The following is a 22,187-nucleotide window of genomic DNA, read 5'->3' as shown; positions in this document are numbered from 1 at the left end:
TGAGCTGTTAGCAGCAATAGGACCATAACGACTCATGCATTAAAAGTTTCCCAGGAGGTAGTCGACTTGCTCAAGGGTCCTCCACACATGAGTGCCAACGCACGTTTCACCCCACACCGAGTATGTGTCATCAGGGCATACTGAATCCTAGCTGGATATCCTCTTTTATAACACCTGATTAACTTCAGGTGATTACTCCTACATCCATTTCAATCTCTTGAAGGCACCAACTCATTATATTGCAATGTGTAGTAGCTTCAGCCCCAAATTAGAAAGGTTAAGAGAAATGTAATTATAAATTGGCATCACCTAATTCCTAGTGACTCTGCCATCATCATCTCCCTTAAACATACGTACCCACTTTATTTAATACGGCATATACTCTGTCTGAAGCTTATATAAATATGTACATGATTTAAAACCTAAATACACACTTTAGTAAATTATAAACCTAAAGAGAATTAGTTTAAATGAAGCTTGCGAATTCTAGCTTATCATTTAACCCAGCTGGTAGTCTAGTCCCCAGCCTATATATCCATTTGGCTTCATTTTGTAATAGAACTTTGTCATTATTGCCACCTCGTCCATTCGTTATCCCTTTATCTATTACAATAAATTTTAGGGACTCCACATTACCATTATGTGATACACAAAAGACTTCTGTTGGATCCAGGTGCAAATACAAGAGAGGATAAGGAGGGGGACTTCTTTGTGGAGGAGTGGAATGAAAAACTCTCCTCAACGTCCTTGGATTTGATGGATATGATGATTAAAAGAAATAATAAAAGGCTTGAAAAGGTTAAAAGTGAGGCAGAAAAAGCTTTAGCAAAGGTAAATAGTGACCCACATTTTTTTACATTTCCCTTAAAGGGCCACTGTAAGTAAATATTTTCTATGCATGTTACTAACTAACTACCCCAAATACACTTTTTATCAATAGCATTTCATTAACATATCTCTACCGTATATCAGAAATCTTGTCTGCAAATTTAATTGTTTTCCAAACCCACTCCGTGGGTATCCTTTGCTCTGTACCAATCCGTTTACAATACCTAGGTTTCAAAATGGCGCTTTAAACACAAAGTTATTGGTTTAAGTATTTTGAACATGCAGTGCTGAAAATAGTGGGCAGGATAACGTGACATCATCGGCGAATAAAAGATATAACTTTTAGAACGTTATGAAACTTCGTTTTGGAGAAAATATAGGTCAGTAGGTTTTAATTATTAACTTTAATATGTTAGTTGTTTAGCTTAAAAATTATAACAGAAAGTAATCCTTTAACCTTTCTAATTTGGGGCTGAAGCTACTACACATTGCAATATAAGGAGTTGGTGCCTTTAAGAGATTGAAATGGATGTAGGAGTAATTACCTGAAGTTAATCAGGTGTTATAAAAGAGGAAATCCGGCTAGGATTCAGTATGCCCTGATGAACCCCTGTGACACATACTCGGTGTGGGGTGAAACGTGCGTTGGCACTCATGTGTGGAGGACGCTGGAGCAAGTCGACTACCTCCTGGGAAACTTTTAATGTATGAGTCGTTATGGTCCTATTGCTGCTAAGAGCTCAGAACAGCAACATCTTGGGATGACAAGCGTGAGACGCTACATTCTGCATGATACATACGTATGCAATGAGGATACGCTCGATAGAGAGCCCATTTAACTACATATAAGATGGTACATCTTGGTAATCTTTGCTACCTTCGAGGTTTACCATTTGCATTCCATATGTTTGCTACTTCAGCTGGGATTTCGCCTGTCCAATGAGGACTGGTTGTTTTCTTTTTCGCTGGTAACTCCTTACAGATCTCTGTGACGATATAACCACTCCCCTCTGGGTAACGTAACGCGACTGGGAAACGCTGAATGTGGAGATAGCAGGCACGCTGGAACAACACGCTATCTAAGATAAGTGCAAACATACTTTGTAAACTGTACAGTTGCTATATGACCTTGTGTGCAGCAGGATCGCTGTGATCGAATTACACTACTTATGGACATAAGTTTATTTTGGAAGTCTTAAGTACAAGAGACTGTACCTGTCCAATGAACTATATGTATAGCTGTTTTTTAGCTCTTTTTAAAGCATGTACTATGTATAAGAATTAGAATTTTGATACCATTAGATACTTTATGTGCACTAGGTCTATCTATGATCCTGCATACGTATGTTTAGCAATAGGGAATACCCATGGCGTTCATTTTGTTTGTTTATGTGTTTACTTCATGTGGTGGCTGTTAAGCATTAACAGGTGATGCACTTGATTGTTTGTTTGGGATATAGATTAAAATATTTTTTCTGAAGTCTTTTCCGTGTGCTTGTTCCCTTGTTTTTTTTAGGACAGTATTATATGTCCTGAATACATATCTTTCTGTTTGTTTGTTGTAAACTTTGAATACAATGCTTGCAATAAAACTTGTTTCCCCGATTCCCAGAAAACATGTTTAAGGGTTATGACAACCAAAATATTTCTTTCATAATGCAGAGACGGAGCGAAAAACTTGAAGAACCTTTCCAATTTGGTTCTGTTATCAAATGTATGTTTTCTTGGTATCCTCTGTTGAAAAGCAGGTACATAGATTCAGGAGCAAGTGGCTTTATTCTGAAGAGGTCAACATAATAAATTATTATTCTAAAATTGTTTGGTCATGCTGTTTTCTCTGGCTGGAATTGGCAGTACATGGTTAAAGGGACACTCAAGTCAAAATAAACTTTTATGATTCAGAAAGAGCATGGTTTTAAGACACGATCCAATTTACTTTCAATATCAAATTTTGCACTGTATTTCTATACGCACATTTTTGGGGGAACAAGATCCTACTGAGCATGTGCACAAGCCCACAGGGAATACGTATACTAGTCTGTGATTGGCTGATGTCTGTCACATGATACAGGGGGCCAAAAAACGAGAGAAAAAATAAAATTTGTCAGAAAAAAAATAATCTACTGCTTATTTGAGATTCAGAGGTGTTAAATCATTGAGGCCCATTTATCAAGCTCAGAATGGAGCTTGAAGGGCCGTGTTTCTGGCGAGTCTTCAGACTCGCCAGAAACAGCAGTTATGAAGCAGCGGTCTGAAGACCGCTGCTCCATAACCCTGTCTGCCTGCTCTGAACAAGCGGACAGGAATCGCCACAATTCAACCTGATCGAGTACAATCGGGTTGATTGACACCTCCTGCTGGCGGCCCATTGGCCGCAAGTCAGCAGGGGGCGGCGTTGCACCAGTAGCTCTTGTGAGCTGCTGGTACAATGCTGAATACGGAGAGCATATTGCTCTCCGTATTCAGCGAGGTCTTGCGGACTGGATCCACACTGTCGGATCAGGTCCGCAAGACCTTTACTAAATTGGCCTCATTGTCTTTTTATCATGCATTTGTTAATTATGCAATTCTACTGCATTGAGTGGCCCTTTAACCGAGTCTATTAATAACTAAGTATGACAATCACTGTAATATTCAGACAAACTCTTTATCCCCTTTATAATTAAAGGTAACTGCTTACAAAATCAATAGATTTGATGTCTTCTGCCACCCTGTTTGCAAGTTAATCTCAGATGGACAGAATTAGACACAACTCAAACATAATGGACTACATGTATATGATACAAATTAGAGCATAAGCCTGTTTATAGATTACATCTTTTTCTTATTAACCAGACTTTCTCTAACTTAAAATTGCCAAAGTATTAGGATTCTCGATTAAAGGGATAGTCTAGTAAAAAAATAAACTTTCATGATTCAGACAGAGCATGCAATTTTAAGCAACTTTATAATTTACTCCTATTATCAATTTCTCTTCGTTCTCTTGGTATCTTTAGTTAAAAAAGCTGAACTGTAAGCTTAGAAGCAAGCCCATTTTTGGTTCAGAACTGGGTAGTACTTGCTGATTGGATGGCTACATTTAGACACCAATCAGCAAGCGCTACCCAGGTACTGAACCAAAAATGGGCCGGCTTCTAAGCTTACAGTTCAGCTTTTTTAAATAAAGATACCAAGAGAACAAAGAAAAATTGATAATAGGAGTAAATTAGAAAGCTGCTTTAAATTGCATGCTCTATCTGAATCACGAAATTTTGACTATACTATCCCTTTAATGGATACTACTGGAAAACTTTAAATTGTACTCTCCTAAATAATATGGAAAATTACTATCCCTAAACCTTAATTTTAGAACGACAAAAGTAAGCATCACATATTTGGGAACACAAAACATTTATCTTCCACCTGCAAACTTAAAGACACATAAAACCAATTTTTTCCACTCATGATTTAGGTAGAGCAGAGCATGCAATTTAAAGAAATCCACTTTACTTATATTATTAAATGTTCTTCATTCTCTTGATATCCTTTGTTGAAGCAGCAGCATTGTACTACTGAAAGCTAGCTGAGCACACCAGGGGCCCGATCCGATATGCAGCGTCGCCCGCAAAAGCCTGCGACGCCAGATTTTGCGCTGGTTTGGTATCAAATATACGGCGTAACATAGAAGTTACGCTCGTATATTTCTCCCTTTTACATTGCCCCAAAGTAATCAGCTCTTTTACCTGTAATCTAACCCCCCTACACCGCCGCCACCTATATTAAATATATTAACCCCTAATCTAATCCCCCTACACCGCCGCCACCTATATTAAATATATTAACCCCTAATATAATCCCCCTACACCGCCGCCACCTATATTAAATATATTAACCCCTAATCTAATCCCCCTACACCGCCGCCACCTATATTAACTATATTAACCCTAATTATATTAGGGTTAATATAGTTAATATAGTTATTATATTATATATATATTATTAATATAGTTAATAATTAATATAGTTATTATATTATATATATTAACTATATTAACCCTATCTAACCCTAACACCCCTAACTTAATTATTATTGCAATAAATCTAAATAATATTAATATTATTAACTAAAATATTCCTATTTAAAACTAAATACTTACCTATAAAATAAACCATAAGATAGCTACAATATAATTAATAATTACATTGTAGCTATATTAGGGTTTATATTTATTTTACAGGTAACTTGGTATTTATTTTAACTAGGTACAATAGCTATTAAATAGTTAATAACTATTTAATAGCTACCTAGTTAAAATAATTACCAATTTGCCTGTAAAATAAATCATAACCTAAGTTACAAATACACCTACACTATCAATAAATTAATTAAATAAACTACAATTATCTAAACTAAAATATAATTAAATACACTAAACTAAATTACAAAAAAAACAAAAACACTAAATTACAAAAAATAAAAAAAGATTACAAGAATTTTAAGCTAATTACACCTAATCTAAGCCCCCTAATAAAATAACAAAGCCCCCCAAAATAAAAAAATGTCCCTACCCTAAACTAAATTACAAAAAGTAATCAGCTCTATTACCAGCCCTTAAAAGGGCCTTTTGTGGGGCATTGCCCCAAAGTAATCAGCTCTTTCACCTGTGAAAAAAAAGAACACCCCCCCATTACAACCCACCACCCACACACCCCTACTCTAAAACCCACCCTATCCCCCCTTAAAAAAACCTAAGTCTAACCCCCAAGTGGTCCTTACCTGTCCTGAAGACCGGCAGAGAAGGTCCTGTTCCAGGCGGAGAAGTCTTCTTCCAGGTGGCGACCTCTTCTTCTTCCAGGAACCAGCCGGCGCAGAGCGGAGGAGTTGACCGATGACCGCGGAGCTGAAGACCGTCCTCTCTGGAACTGAAGACCGGCGATGCAGGAACTGAAGATCGGCGACGCTGGAACTGAAGACCGGAGCCATGGAGTGTGGAGGATCCTCTTCATACGATCGCCGCCGTACACTGAATCGGAATTCAAGGTAAGCGATTAAAAATGGCGTCCCTTGAATTCCTATTGGCTGATTTGAGCCTTCAAATTCAAATCAGCCAATCGGATGAGAGCTACTTTAATTCTATTGGCTGATTTGATTAGCCAATAGAATAAGAGCTACTGTAATTCTATTGGCTATTCTAATCAGCCAATAGAATTACAGTAATTCTTTTATTTTTTATGGTAATTATTTGAACTTTTGACATTTATTACAGTAATTCTTTTATTTAACTTTTGAAATTTATTACAGTAATTCTTTTATATTCTTTTATGGTAATTATTTGAACTTTTTAAATTTATATGCGATAGAGACTCCTATAGAAATAAGTACCATTAAGCTAGCTCATTCACAATAGTTTTCAGTGCTTCTCATTTTCAGGGTTATTATTTACATCTATGACACACATTGCTCTGTGTCCTCCAACCCCTGTCTACATAATAATGAGCATTTCATGATATTAACCATCCCAAATAGTTTTTATATTTCATTCCTGATTGTTGTTTGCCAATTGATTTCTTTATCTAGCCAGTATGGGGATTTATGAAATCTTTCATGATATGGGTCATACTGAGTGTTCGCCTAAATGGGAATATATCTACCCACACTCATATCTTAACATACTGCCCCATTTCTGGGACTATATTTATATATAACCTTACTATAAATACTAACTGTATAGTCATATATATGTGTATAATTATGTAAATATATTACTTGATTTTGTTCTGTTATGTTTCCTCCTGCTGTATACCGATAGTGTATTTGGGATCCTTTGCTTTTATTAGGTGTATCTTGGTGTTGCATCTCCCTTTCAAACAGCTAATACAACTAATCCTACACAATAAGGGTTAATTTGTACACACCTTTTCAATCCTAATCTTCATTGGTTCAACACACCCATAAAAGGATCCCCAGCAGCAGGAAACACTATCTCTGATGAAGCGCATGTGCTCATGCGCGAAACGTGTAAGATAGGAGCTTACCTGTTGGTTTTCATGGAAGCCTGCTCCTAATAAAACTCTTTTTGCATTTACCTACAAGACTCAGCGCTCCTTTCTCCCCGTTTTACATATGCATCGGCGGTAGGAGGATCCGCCATATGCTGAGTCTTTTGTGGAAGGTGCACACTGGATATTCATTTCAGAATTTCAAGGGTACCCAATCCCCGCGCTCACTGTACTACAGCTATCCCCACCGGAAAGCACTGCTTGAGACCAGAGGGACCCGTAGAGCCGCGCAAGTTCTGGAGCGACACGCTCACCACACGCCAGCATGAGAGAAGCTCTCTCTCAATGAGCTCATCAACATCCGACACGCACAGATGCTAGGAAGCGTGTCCACACGAACATCCCTGCACGGAGAGCGGAAATCACTTAGAGATCTACCAGGAGGCTCTACTCTGGATCACCCCGTCTTCTCTGCAGACTCCGATTGGGAACATAAGGAGATCACCTTTGGCTCCATAATCAGCAATCCCTCGTGTGTTCTCCAACAATAGACTTCATTATCGGTGAGTGCTGGGAGCAAAGTGTCTACCACCTGTGAGTACCCTTATTTGGATACATACAATCGAACTGCAGTTATATTCCTTATAAATTGTGGCACATATATATACAAGAGGATTCCCCAGTAAGAACTGTTATGGTCTGAGCTCTATGACTTAACTGTGACTGTTATATTTACAACTGAATGGATCTTGTCGTGGATATACATTTCCCATATCCTTTATTATCACAGTACAGCCATCCACTTGTCTGAACCGTTCATATATACACAAAACCGACAAGAAGGGACTCTCCAACTGACTTTTGTGATTGAGACCACCTTATAGACATTAGTCGTGTTTTGTCTAGATTTCAGACAGTGACTAACTTGTTTACAACCCATTGAGTAGGACTATTACCTTCTTGGAATTCATTGTATGGATTGTGCTCACTAGGGTTATTGGCTATACTTAAGTATTTAACCATATAGTTTAGGAGACACACCAATGGGCTTATGTTTTAACAAGTGACTCATCACTATAGAAATTTACTATTGGTTCAAACAAGCCATATCCATAAGGTGTGCTGATTGCTAGGCAATCTACCTAGACGCAATAATTAAGGATTATGTCCATTATTGTCCTTTCTTCTCCCTATGCAACATCCTAGACTATCACTACTGTAGTTATACTGTTTATATTAGTCTAGCCCTTAATACAAGTAAATTATAGTACCACTGCTCATTGTTGAACAAATACATACATTTAAGATACTTTTTTTCAACATTTGTATACAGAGTGCGTATCTTCCTTTTTGAGAAACCAGTATTTTAGATCAGTTGCTGATCCTTTACCTCTATAGTTTCTCTTAGTATTCAGGCATTCCACTATATATATTCAGTACTATTCTTAGTATAACCTTTTACACATAAGAGAGTACACGTGTACTAACCAACATTTTGCAACTCATTATGGCTGAAGGAAACCCTCCCACGGGGGTATTAGACACAGACAGAAGAAAACACATAATGAACACTGCATTAAAGGGTAACTCCATCAGAACAGAAGAACCTCTGGAAGGGGACTTAATGCATATATTTAGTAACCTAGAGAAACAGAAATATAAAGAGAGCAACCTTTGGTGGGATATTGAATTTCTTGAATTATACATTAATGAAAGAAAAGTTCCTAGAGGACTAAGGATGAAAAAGTATCCCTCATTTGCACTACACAACTCTGATTTCATGGAAGAATGGAATAACAATCTGACTAACTGCTCCATAATTCTTATGAAGCAGCTACTCAGACATAAAAAAGAAGAAAGAGACTCCTTGTTGGTGCAAATTGAGGGCATATTTGAATCATTGAAACCCTTTGAACTAACCAAAAAATACATAGACTACAAAACACAATTAGACTCCACTATGCAACAACTTGATACCACACTATCAGAGAGAAAAGTTAATAAGTACCAAAGAGACGTGAAAGATTATGAACTAGACATTGTGTATTCATGGCAAAAGAACCAGCCACATAGACAGAAGAACAATTCACAACCAAAGAACAAAAATAAGAACAAAAGAAAGGGCACTTTCAACAATACATCTAATGCCAAACGAGTAACATTCTCGAGTATAGACACAGATAACACAGAAACCTCATCAACTATGGAAGACACTCAACCACACACCACTAGTGAAGTAATAGCTAATACTGATACCACAGAGTGTAAAATGAAACTATCCACACTTGTCAACACACCAGTCACTAGCAGCACACCAAAAAAGGACACCCCACTACGTTATCCAAGCAGGATCAAAAAGGGTACACAGAAGAAGTAGGATCAGTAATTAACTTATCTAACTACACACTCACAAGTTCACAGATCACATTACTAAACAAAGGGTTATAATTTGCACCATCCACTCATTTTGATTTATTTTCAACCATACTAGATGTTAATGCCTTGGTTAGGAAAATCACGCTTTACAAACATTTTTCACTTATATCTCCCACAAATACTCAACTGAGAGATGATCCACCACCAGAAAACACTGCTATCACTATTCAACAATCCATAGGTCTAAAATGTATAGACCAACAGGACCTTAATACACTTATCACACTACAAGCCACTACACTAAGAGAAGCTAGCACTTATGACACCATTCCCAAATTCAACACTTCCTCTAGTAGGAAATCACATTTCTATCCGGTTCACAACAGGAGTGAACCAATAGAAATGTTTCAAAGTTTAATTGAACTAGAGATCACTAGTTTACACACTTCTTTAGAAACATCACCTAGTTCACCTCCTGCACCTACGGACAAACACAATTTATCAAGTAAGGAACAACAGGCACTTCTGACACTTAGTAACAACAAATACATTGTAGTCACCCCAGCTGATAAAGGGGGAGCTATAGTTATTTTAAATACAGCCGACTACAAGAATGAAGTCTATAGACAACTCAATGACAGTGACATATACCAGAAATTGACATTTAACCCAATCCAGAAGTACAAACATGAACTCCATACACTACTTGATACAGCAGTAGAAGAAGGCATCCTCAATTCAGAGTTAGCTGAATATTGTCTAGTAGAACATCCAATCATTCCTACCTTTCGCACAGTACCAAAAATACATAAAACTCTTACCAATACTCCGGGCAGACCCATTGTGGCCAGCCGGGGCTCACTGTGCAAAAGGATAAGTGATTGGCTAGACAATGTACTTCAACCTATCGTTCGAATCTTGCCTGGATATATACGTGATAGCCCTCATCTTATATAGCAATTACAACCAATTTCCTGGCAAGAAAACTACACATGGCTCACTATAGACGTAACAGCTCTCTATTCAAGCATCCCTCATGAGGAAGGCCTCAAAGCTCTTACTTTCATGCTTAAATGATACACAACCTATCCTGACCAATTCATTGCCTTTGTGGAGGAACTAACATTATTCCTCTTGACTCACAACTACTTTGTCTTCGAGGGCCAATACTACCTCCAAAAATGTGGCACTGCCATGGGGGCAAAGTTTGCCCCCTCATATGCTAATTTGTATATGGGATACTTTGAACATCTGTACCTTTTTGGGGGTGGGTTGGCCTTGGCGACAAAGTAGTTGTTTATGGAAGGTTTATAGATGACCTTATTCTCATCTATAGAAACAATACAGAGTTATCTATACAAGGAATGATTAACTATCTCAATGACAATACCCTAAATCTAGAGTTCACCCACAAAGATAATGACCTGATAATTGACTTTCTAGATCTTACCTTAGAACACAATGATGAATGCCAGATAATAACCAGTACATTTAGGAAACCATTATCTAAAAATACTATTCTCAGAGCGGATTTGTGTCACATCTCACATATATTAAGAGGTATCCCTAAGGGTCAATACCTAAGACTACGTAGAAACTGTAGTACTATGTATCTGTATAACAAACAAGCAGAAGAACTCACCAACAGACTAGTAGCCCGAGGATACAAGAAAAGTGTCCTCCTCAAAACCAAAACTCAGGTAGCAAGAATGGACAGAAACAAGCTTCTCACAAAGAATACAAGCACTAAAATGTGAAGAACATCCAACACTGAGAACAAGACCATCACACCTAAAGAAAACATATGTTTTACAACCAGATATAGTAATCAATTTCATTCTATAGTTAAAATTATAAAGAAATTCTTACCCGTCTTAAATGGAGACATTACCTTAAGATACAAACTAGATAAAAATATTAAATTTGTAGCTAAAAAGGCTCCAACTATACGAGACAAAATCACACAAAAATGTCATTATAAAATTCCATCCAACACTAATTGGTTAACACCAACCAAAGGTAATTTTAAATGTGGCCATATACCATGTAAAACTTGCAAATATATTGATAGAAGCTCCACATTTAACTCTTCACAAACTAACAAATCATATCCAATTACTACTAGAATGGACTGCACTTCTACTCATGTGATATACCTTATAACATGTACATACTGTAAACAACAATATACAGGTATCACAACAAAACCATTAAAAGACCGCATTAGAGAATACCTATTATCTATAGAAGAAGAAATTCCAAGAACCACGGTAGCTTAACATTTCCATACACATGATCAGAAATTATCCAATTTTTCATTCAAGGCAATAGAACAAATTCAGAAGGATCCGTTAGGGGGTGACAGAAATAGGACATTATCCAAAATAGAAGTATATTGGATATTTACGCTACAGACTAGAACGCCACAAGGCATGAATAAGAAATATGATGTGAATTTATATATAGATTAATTTTCAAATAATTGTTTCCACCCATGCTATACACACATAAAAAAGCATATTCAAGTCCTACATATCCCGAAAGACTAATTAGATTGCTAAAGGTTGCATATTCTCTCTATTTCTCCTTTTAATTCTCTTTTTCTTACCAATTTCTCCCCTTCCTTATATCCAGTTAGTCTTAGTCTATTCCCTCCCATTTTTTTAATTGACACTCAATCTAATGTTTTTAATTTTTAGAATATAGGTGTCTCTGCTATATCTCCTTTCTCTGAATTGAATGATCGGAGACAGATAATTTTGCCAATGTAACACACAGAAGTTGTAATTCTTTACGACGTGTTTAAACTCATTATATAAATGAATTATTATGCATATAATAAATATATTTTTTTAACTATTGAAATTTATATGCGATAGAGACTCCTATAAAAATAAGTACCATTAAGCTAGCTCATTCACAATAGTTTTCAGTGCTTCTCATTTTCAGGGTTATTATTTACATCTATGACACACATTGCTCTGTGTCCTCCAACCCCTGTCTACATAATAATGAGCATTTCATGATATTAACCATCCCAAATAGTTTTTATATTTCATTCCTGATTGTTGTTTGCCAATTGATTTCTTTATCTAGCCAGTATGGGGATTTATGAAATCTTTCATGATATGGGTCATACTGAGTGTTCGCCTAAATGGGAATATATCTACCCACACTCATATCTTAACATACTGCCCCATTTCTGGGACTATATTTATATATAACCTTACTATAAATACTAACTGTATAGTCATATATATGTGTATAATTATGTAAATATATTACTTGATTTTGTTCTGTTATGTTTCCTCCTGCTGTATACCGATAGTGTATTTGGGATCCTTTGCTTTTATTAGGTGTATCTTGGTGTTGCATCTCCCTTTCAAACAGCTAATACAACTAATCCTACACAATAAGGGTTAATTTGTACACACCTTTTCAATCCTAATCTTCATTGGTTCAACACACCCATAAAAGGATCCCCAGCAGCAGGAAACACTATCTCTGATGAAGCGCATGTGCTCATGCGTGAAACGCATAAGATAGGAGCTTACCTGTTGGTTTTCATGGAAGCCTGTTCCTAATAAAACTCTTTTTGCATTTACCTACAAGACTCAGCGCTCCTTTCGCCTCATTCTACATAATAGAGCTGATTACTTTTTGTAATTTAGTTTAGGGTAGGGACATTTTTTTATTTTGGGGGGCTTTGTTATTTTATTAGGGGGCTTAGATTAGGTGTAATTAGCTTAAAATTCTTGTAATCTTTTTTTATTTTTTGTAATTTAGTTTAGTGTATTTAATTATATTTTAGTTTAGATAATTGTAGTTTATTTAATTAATTTATTGATAGTGTAGGTGTATTTGTAACTTAGGTTAGGATTTATTTTACAGGTAAATTGGTAATTATTTTAACTAGGTAGCTATTAAATAGTTATTAACTATTTAATAGCTATTGTACCTAGTTAAAATAAATACCAAGTTACCTGTAAAATAAATATAAACCCTAAAATAGCTACAATGTAATTATTAATTATATTGTAGCTATCTTAGGGTTTATTTTATAGGTAAGTATTTAGTTTTAAATAGGAATATTTTAGTTAATAATATTAATATTATTTAGCTTTATTGCAATAATAATTAAGTTAGGGTTGTTAGGGTTAGATAGGGTTAATATAGTTAATATATATAATATAATAACTATATTAATTATTAACTATGTTAATAATATATATAATATAATAACTATATTAACTATATTAACCCTAATATAATTAGGGTTAATATAGTTAATATAGGTGGCGGCGGTGTAGGGGGATTAGATTAGGGGTTATTATATTTAATATAGGTGGCGGGGGTGTAGGGGGGGTCAGATTACAGGTAAAAGAGCTGATTACTTTGGGGCAATGCCCCGCAAAAGGCCCTTTTAAGGGCTGGTAATAGAGCTGATTACTTTGGGGCAATACCCCGCAAAAGGCCCTTTTCAGGGCTATTTGTAATTTAGTTTAGGGTAGGGACATTTTAGTATTTTAGGGGGTAATACATTTATTATAGGTGGCGGCGGTGTAGGGGGATTAGATTAGGGGTTAATCATTTTAATATAGGTGGCGGCGGGGTAGGGGGATTAGATTAGGGGGTAATGTAGTTAAAATAGGTGGCGGCGGGGTAGGGGGCTCACATTAGGGGTTAATATAGTTAAAATAGGTGGCGGCGGTGTAGGGGGATCATATTAGGGGGTAATATAGTTAATGTAGGTGGCGGCGGGGTAGGGGGCTCACATTAGGGGGTAATATAGTTAAAATAGGTGGTGGCGGTGTAGGGGGATCATATTAGGGGGTAATATAGTTAATGTAGCTGGCGGCGGGGTCCGGGAGCGGCGGTTTAGGGGTTAATATATTTATTGTTAGGAGTGAGAGGGGGGATTGCGGATAGAGGGGTATACGCAGATTTCTGGACATTGCTAGTTTGTCAGACTTACGGCACTTTAGCAACTGCCGGCGCCGTATATGAGATAGCTCGCTGTGCGAGCTGAAACGACGGGCGGCGCAGGTTTCCACGCTTGCGCCGAAACCTGCGCCGTATATCGGATCGTGCCCCAGGAGAGCTAATTACAAGAGTAATATATGTGCACAACCAATAAGCATCTAGCTCATAATACTGCTCCTGAGACTACCTTTGTATCCTTTTCAGGAAAGGATGCCAATAGAACAAAGCAAAATAGATAAAAAGTAAATTTGACTGTAAAAAATTGCATGCTCTGTTTGAATCATGAAAGTTTAACTTTGACTTTACTTCCCCTTTAATCACACCCCATCAGTAACAGTCTAATACAAACGTTTTTACTTCCCCTTTAATCACACCCCATCAGTAACAGTCTAATACAAACGTTTTTACTTCCCCTTTATTCACACCCCATCAATAACAGTCTAATACAAACGTTTTTTACTTCCCCTTTATTCACACCCCATCAATAACAGTCTAATACAAACGTTTTTACTTCCCCTTTAATCACACCCCATCAGTAACAGTCTAATACAAACGTTTTTACTTCCCCTTTAATCACACCCCAACAGTAACAGTCTAATACAAACGTTTTTACTTCCCCTTTAATCACACCCCATCAATAACAGTCTAATACAAACGTTTTTTACTTCCCCTTTAATCACAACCCATCAATAACAGTCTAATACAAACGTTTTTTACTTCCCCTTTATTCACACCCCATCAATAACAGTCTAATACAAACGTTTTTACTTCCCCTTTAATCACAACCCATCAATAACAGTCTAATACAAACGTTTTTTACTTCCCCTTTATTCACACCCCATCAATAACAGTCTAATACAAACGTTTTTTACTTCCCCTTTAATCACAACCCATCAATAACAGTCTAATACAAACGTTTTTTACTTCCCCTTTATTCACACCCCATCAATAACAGTCTAATACAAATGTTTTTACTCCCCCTTTAATCACACCCCATCAGTAACAGTCTAATACAAACGTTTTTACTTCCCCTTTAATCACACCCCATCAATAACAGTCTAATACAAACGTTTTTACTTACCCTTTAATCACACCCCATCAATAACAGTCTAATACAAACGTTTTACTTTCCCTTTAATCACACCCCATCAAGAACAGTCTAATACAAACGTTTTTACTTACCCTTTAATCTTACCCCATTAATAACAGTCTAATACAAACGTTTTTACTTCCCCTTTAATCACACCCCATCAGTAACAGTCTAATACAAACGTTTTTACTTCCCCTTTAATCACACCCCATCAATAACAGTCTAATACAAACGTTTTTACTTACCCTTTAATCACACCCCATCAATAACAGTCTAATACAAACGTTTTACTTTCCCTTTAATCACACCCCATCAATAACAGTCTAATACAAACGTTTTTACTTACCCTTTAATCTTACCCCATTAATAACAGTCTAATACAAACGTTTTTACTTACCCTTTACTCTTACCCCATCAATAACAGTCTAATACAAACGTTTTTACTTCCCCTTAATCTTACCCCATTAATAACAGTCTAATACAAACGTTTTTACTTCCCCTTTAATCTTACCCCATCAATAACAGTCTAATACAAATGTTTTTACTTACCCTTTAATCACACCCCATCAATAACAGTCTAATACAAACGTTTTTTACTTCCCCTTTATTCACACCCCATTAATAACAGTCTAATACAAACGTTTTTACTTCCCCTTTAATCTTACCCCATTAATAACAGTCTAATACAAACGTTTTTACTTCCCCTTTAATCACACCCCATCAATAACAGTCTAATACAAACTTTGACTTTACGTCCCCTTTAATCACACCCCATCAATAACAGTCTAATACAAACTTTGACTTTACTTCCCCTTTAATCACACCCCATCAATAACAGTCTAATACAAACTTTGACTTTACGTCCCCTTTAATCACACCCCATCAATAACAGTCTAATACATGATCTATCTTAAGGTTATCAATTTAAACATATATATAAAGTCAGCTCTGGATTTTTTCGTCATTTTGCAAAAAAAGAGCATGAATAAAATATCTGACCATAAAAATAAATTCCACAAGTTTTAATCTAAAATTCTGATTTCCCAGAGGGGGACTTAATTACAACTTGAGATTGTTATATATAATGTTAGTTGTGTAGTAAAATAACTATATACTTTATACTAACATAACCACCATGGCAAGCCTGGAATAGCCCCTCTAAATAAGGTAAGTGGTGGGTGGAGTTTTGCTACTAAAAAACAATGTTAAAAGGACATAAACCCCCAACCTTTTCTTTCATGGCTCCTATATAACACCATATTAAACTACTTTACAAATGACTTCTTGTATGACATTTTCTTTCATGGCTCCTATACAACACCATATTAAACTACTTTACAAATGACTTCTTGTATAACATTTTCTTTCATGGCTCCTATATAACACCATATTAACCCCTTAATGACAGTGGACGTACCAGGTACGTCAGTGAAAAAACTTCCCTTAATGACAGGTGACGTACCTGGTACGTCCTCTGTTGTCTTAAGTGCTGGAAGCGATCACGATCGCTTCCAGCTGCTTACAAGGGATTGTAGTGATGCCTCAATATTGAGGCATCACTACAATCCCCCATTTTACATACCGATGCAGAAAGGGCCACTCTGTGGCCCCATCTGCATTGGCTATGTATTTAATCAAAAGTGTTGGTGGATGGGAGCTGCATTTTCATAGACTTACATCTATATGTTAACAAATAAGCGATCTCTCCTTCTCACAATATTCTCCCGGTCCGGCGGTTGCGGCGAGGGGGGGCGGGGGGCGGGTGCGTGCGCGTGCACGCCAAACTTACAGCCCATTGAAAAAAACAACCGATCGATCTAGATGCAGTGGCATCTCGGTTGTTTAATAAGGGATCTGGGAGGGGGAGGGTTGAAGATTATTTAGGGGGGCCAGCTACACTACAGAAAAATATTTTATATTTAAAAAGTTAAAAAAAAAACTATTTTGGGGGGCAAATTGGGTACTGGCAGACAGCTGCCAGTACCCAAGATGGCGGCAAATAGACAGAGGGGGAGGGTTAGAAAGATGTATGGGGGGATCAGGGAGGTTGTGGGGTAAGGGGGGATCTATCACTGCAGACTTTATGCAAAAAAATAAAAAAAAAATAAAAAAAATATTTTTATTTCAGTACTGGCAGACTTTCTGCCAGTACTTAAGATGGCGGTGACAATTGTGAGGTGGGGAGGGAAGAGAGCTGTTTGAGGGGGGTCAGGGGGGGATCAGGGGGTGGGATGTGTCAGGTAGGAGGCTGATCTCTACACTAAAGCTAAAAATTAACCCCACAAGCTACCTAATTAACCCCTTAACTGCTGGGCATATTACAAGTGTGGTGCGCAGGAGTATTTAACGGCCTTATTATTACCAAAAAGCAACACCAAAGCCATATATGTCTGCTATTTCTGAACAAAGGGGATCCCAGAGAAGCATTTACAACCATTTGTGCCATAATTGCACAAGCTGTTTGTAAATAATTTCAGTGAGAAACCTAAAATTGTGAAAAATTTAAGTTTTTTTTTTTATTTGATCGTATTTGGCGGTGAAATGGTGGCATTAAATATACCAAAATGGGCCTATATCAATAATTTGGGTTGTCTACTACACTACACTAAAGCTAAAATTAAACCTAAAAGCTCCCTACAAGTTCCCTAATTAACCCCTTCACGGCTGGGCATAATACACGTGTGGTGTGCAGCGGCATTTAGCGGCCTTCTAATTACCAAAAAGCAACGCCAAATCCATATAGGTCTGCTATTTCTGAACAAAGGGGATCCCATAGAAGTATTTACAACCATTTATGCCATAATTGCACAAGTTGTTTGTAAATAAATTCAGCGAGAAACCTAAAGTTAGTGAAAAAAATTGTGAAAAAGTGAACAATTTTTTTTATTTGATCGCATTTGGCGGTGAAATGGTGGCATGAAATATACCAAAATGGGTCTAGATCAATGCTTTGGGATGTCTTCTAAATATAAATATATACATGTCAAGGGATATTCAGGGATTCCTGAAAGATATCAGTGTTCCAATGTAACTAGCGCTAATTTTGAAAAAAAGTGGTTTGGAAATAGCAAAGTGCTACTTGTATTTATTGCCCTATAACTTGCAAAAAAAGCAAAGAACATGTAAACATTGGGTATTTATAAACTTGGGACAAAATTTAGAAACTATTTAGAATGGGTGTTTTTTGGTGGTTGTAGATGTGTAACAGATTTTGGGGGTAAAAGTTAGAAAAAGTGTGGTTTTTTTCAATTTTTTCCTCATATTTTATATTTTTTTATAGTAAATTATAAGATATGATGAAAATAATGGTATCTTTAGAAAGTCCATTTAATGGTGAGAAGAACGGTATATAATATGTGTGGGTACAGTAAATGAGTAAGAGGAAAATTACAGCTAAACACAAACACTGCAGAAATGTAAAAATAGCCATTGTCATTAAGGGTAAGAAAATTGAAAAATGGTCCGGTCATTAAGGGGTTAAACTACTTTACAAATGACTTCTTGTATGACATTTTCTTTCATGGCTCCTATATAACACCATATTAAACTACTTTACAAATGACTTCTTGTATGACATTTTCTTTCATGGCTCCTATATAACACCATATTAAACTACTTTACAAATTACTTCTTGTATAACAATTTCTTTCATGGCTCCTATATAACACCATATTAAACTACTTTACAAATGACTTCTTGTATGACATTTTCTTTCATGGCTCCTATATAACACCATATTAACCCCTTAATGACAGTGGACGTACCAGGTACGTCAGTGAAAAAACTTCCCTTAATGACAGGTGACGTACCTGGTACGTCCTCTGTTGTCTTAAGTGCTGGAAGCGATCACGATCGCTTCCAGCTGCTTACAAGGGATTGTAGTGATGCCTCAATATTGAGGCATCACTACAATCCCCCATTTTACATACCGATGCAGAAAGGGCCACTCTGTGGCCCCATCTGCATTGGCTATGTATTTAATCAAAAGTGTTGGTGGATGGGAGCTGCATTTTCATAGACTTACATCTATATGTTAACAAATAAGCGATCTCTCCTTCTCACAATATTCTCCCGGTCCGGCGGTTGCGGCGAGGGGGGGCGGGGGGCGGGTGCGTGCGCGTGCGCGTGCACGCCAAATTTACAGCCCATTGAAAAAAACAACCGATCGATCTAGATGCAGTGGCATCTCGGTTGTTTAATAAGGGATCTGGGAGGGGGAGGGTTGAAGATTATTTAGGGGGGCCAGCTACACTACAGAAAAATATTTTATATTTAAAAAGTTAAAAAAAAAAACTATTTTGGGGGGCAAATTGGGTACTGGCAGACAGCTGCCAGTACCCAAGATGGCGGCAAATAGACAGAGGGGGAGGGTTAGAAAGATGTATGGGGGGATCAGGGAGGTTGTGGGGTAAGGGGGGATCTATCACTGCAGACTTTATGCAAAAAAATAAAAAAAATTAAAAAAAATATTTTTATTTCAGTACTGGCAGACTTTCTGCCAGTACTTAAGATGGCGGTGACAATTGTGAGGTGGGGAGGGAAGAGAGCTGTTTGAGGGGGGTCAGGGGGGATCAGGGGGTGGGATGTGTCAGGTAGGAGGCTGATCTCTACACTAAAGCTAAAAATTAACCCCACAAGCTACCTAATTAACCCCTTAACTGCTGGGCATATTACAAGTGTGGTGCGCAGGAGTATTTAACGGCCTTATTATTACCAAAAAGCAACACCAAAGCCATATATGTCTGCTATTTCTGAACAAAGGGGATCCCAGAGAAGCATTTACAACCATTTGTGCCATAATTGCACAAGCTGTTTGTAAATAATTTCAGTGAGAAACCTAAAATTGTGAAAAATTTAAGTTTTTTTTTTTATTTGATCGTATTTGGCGGTGAAATGGTGGCATTAAATATACCAAAATGGGCCTATATCAATAATTTGGGTTGTCTACTACACTACACTAAAGCTAAAATTAAACCTAAAAGCTCCCTACAAGTTCCCTAATTAACCCCTTCACGGCTGGGCATAATACACGTGTGGTGTGCAGCGGCATTTAGCGGCCTTCTAATTACCAAAAAGCAACGCCAAATCCATATAGGTCTGCTATTTCTGAACAAAGGGGATCCCATAGAAGTATTTACAACCATTTATGCCATAATTGCACAAGTTGTTTGTAAATAAATTCAGCGAGAAACCTAAAGTTAGTGAAAAAAATTGTGAAAAAGTGAACAATTTTTTTTTATTTGATCGCATTTGGCGGTGAAATGGTGGCATGAAATATACCAAAATGGGTCTAGATCAATGCTTTGGGATGTCTTCTAAATATAAATATATACATGTCAAGGGATATTCAGGGATTCCTGAAAGATATCAGTGTTCCAATGTAACTAGCGCTAATTTTGAAAAAAAGTGGTTTGGAAATAGCAAAGTGCTACTTGTATTTATTGCCCTATAACTTGCAAAAAAAGCAAAGAACATGTAAACATTGGGTATTTATAAACTTGGGACAAAATTTAGAAACTATTTAGAATGGGTGTTTTTTGGTGGTTGTAGATGTGTAACAGATTTTGGGGGTAAAAGTTAGAAAAAGTGTGTTTTTTTTCAATTTTTTCCTCATATTTTATATTTTTTTATAGTAAATTATAAGATATGATGAAAATAATGGTATCTTTAGAAAGTCCATTTAATGGTGAGAAGAACGGTATATAATATGTGTGGGTACAGTAAATGAGTAAGAGGAAAATTACAGCTAAACACAAACACTGCAGAAATGTAAAAATAGCCATTGTCATTAAGGGTAAGAAAATTGAAAAATGGTCCGGTCATTAAGGGGTTAAACTACTTTACAAATGACTTCTTGTATGACATTTTCTTTCATGGCTCCTATATAACACCATATTAAACTACTTTACAAATGACTTCTTGTATGACATTTTCTTTCATGGCTCCTATATAACACCATATTAAACTACTTTACAAATTACTTCTTGTATAACAATTTCTTTCATGGCTCCTATATAACACCATATTAAACTACTTTACAAATGACTTCTTGTATGACATTTTCTTTCATGGCTCCTATATAACACCATATTAAACTACTTTACAAATGACTTCTTTTATAACATTTTCTTTCATGGCTCCTATACAACACCATATTAAACTACTTTACAAATCACAAATTACTTCTTGTATGACATTTTCTTTCATGGCTCCTATATAACACCATATTAAACTACTTTACAAATGACTTCTTGTATGACATTTTCTTTCATGGCTCCTATATAACACCATATTAAACTACTTTACAAATTACTTCTTTTATAACCTTTTCTTTCATGGCTCCTATACAACACCATATTAAACTACTTAACAAATGACTTCTTGTATGACATTTTCTTTCATGGCTCCTATATAACACCATATTAAACTACTTTACAAATGACTTCTTGTATGACATTTTCTTTCATGGCTCCTATATAACACCATATTAAACTACTTTACAAATGACTTCTTGTATAACATTTTCTTTCATGGCTCCTATATAACACCATATTAAACTACTTTACAAATTACTTCTTGTATAACATTTTCTTTCATGGCTCCTATATAACACCATATTAAACTACTTTACAAATGACTTCTTGTATGACATTTTCTTTCATGGCTCCTATATAACACCATATTAAACTACTTTACAAATGACTTCTTGTATGACATTTTCTTTCATGGCTCCTATATAACACCATATTAAACTACTTTACAAATTACTTCTTGTATGACCTTTTCTTTCATGGCTCCTAACACCATATTAAACTACTTTACAAATGACTTATTGTATGACATTTTCTTTCATGGCTCCTATATAACACCATATTAAACTACTTTACAAATGACTTCTTGTATGACATTTTCTTTCATGGCTCCTATATAA

This window comes from Bombina bombina, chromosome 5 (genome assembly GCF_027579735.1).
Source record: "Bombina bombina isolate aBomBom1 chromosome 5, aBomBom1.pri, whole genome shotgun sequence".
NCBI lineage: Eukaryota > Metazoa > Chordata > Amphibia > Anura > Bombinatoridae > Bombina > Bombina bombina.
Note: the sequence above shows the minus strand (reverse complement) of the source record.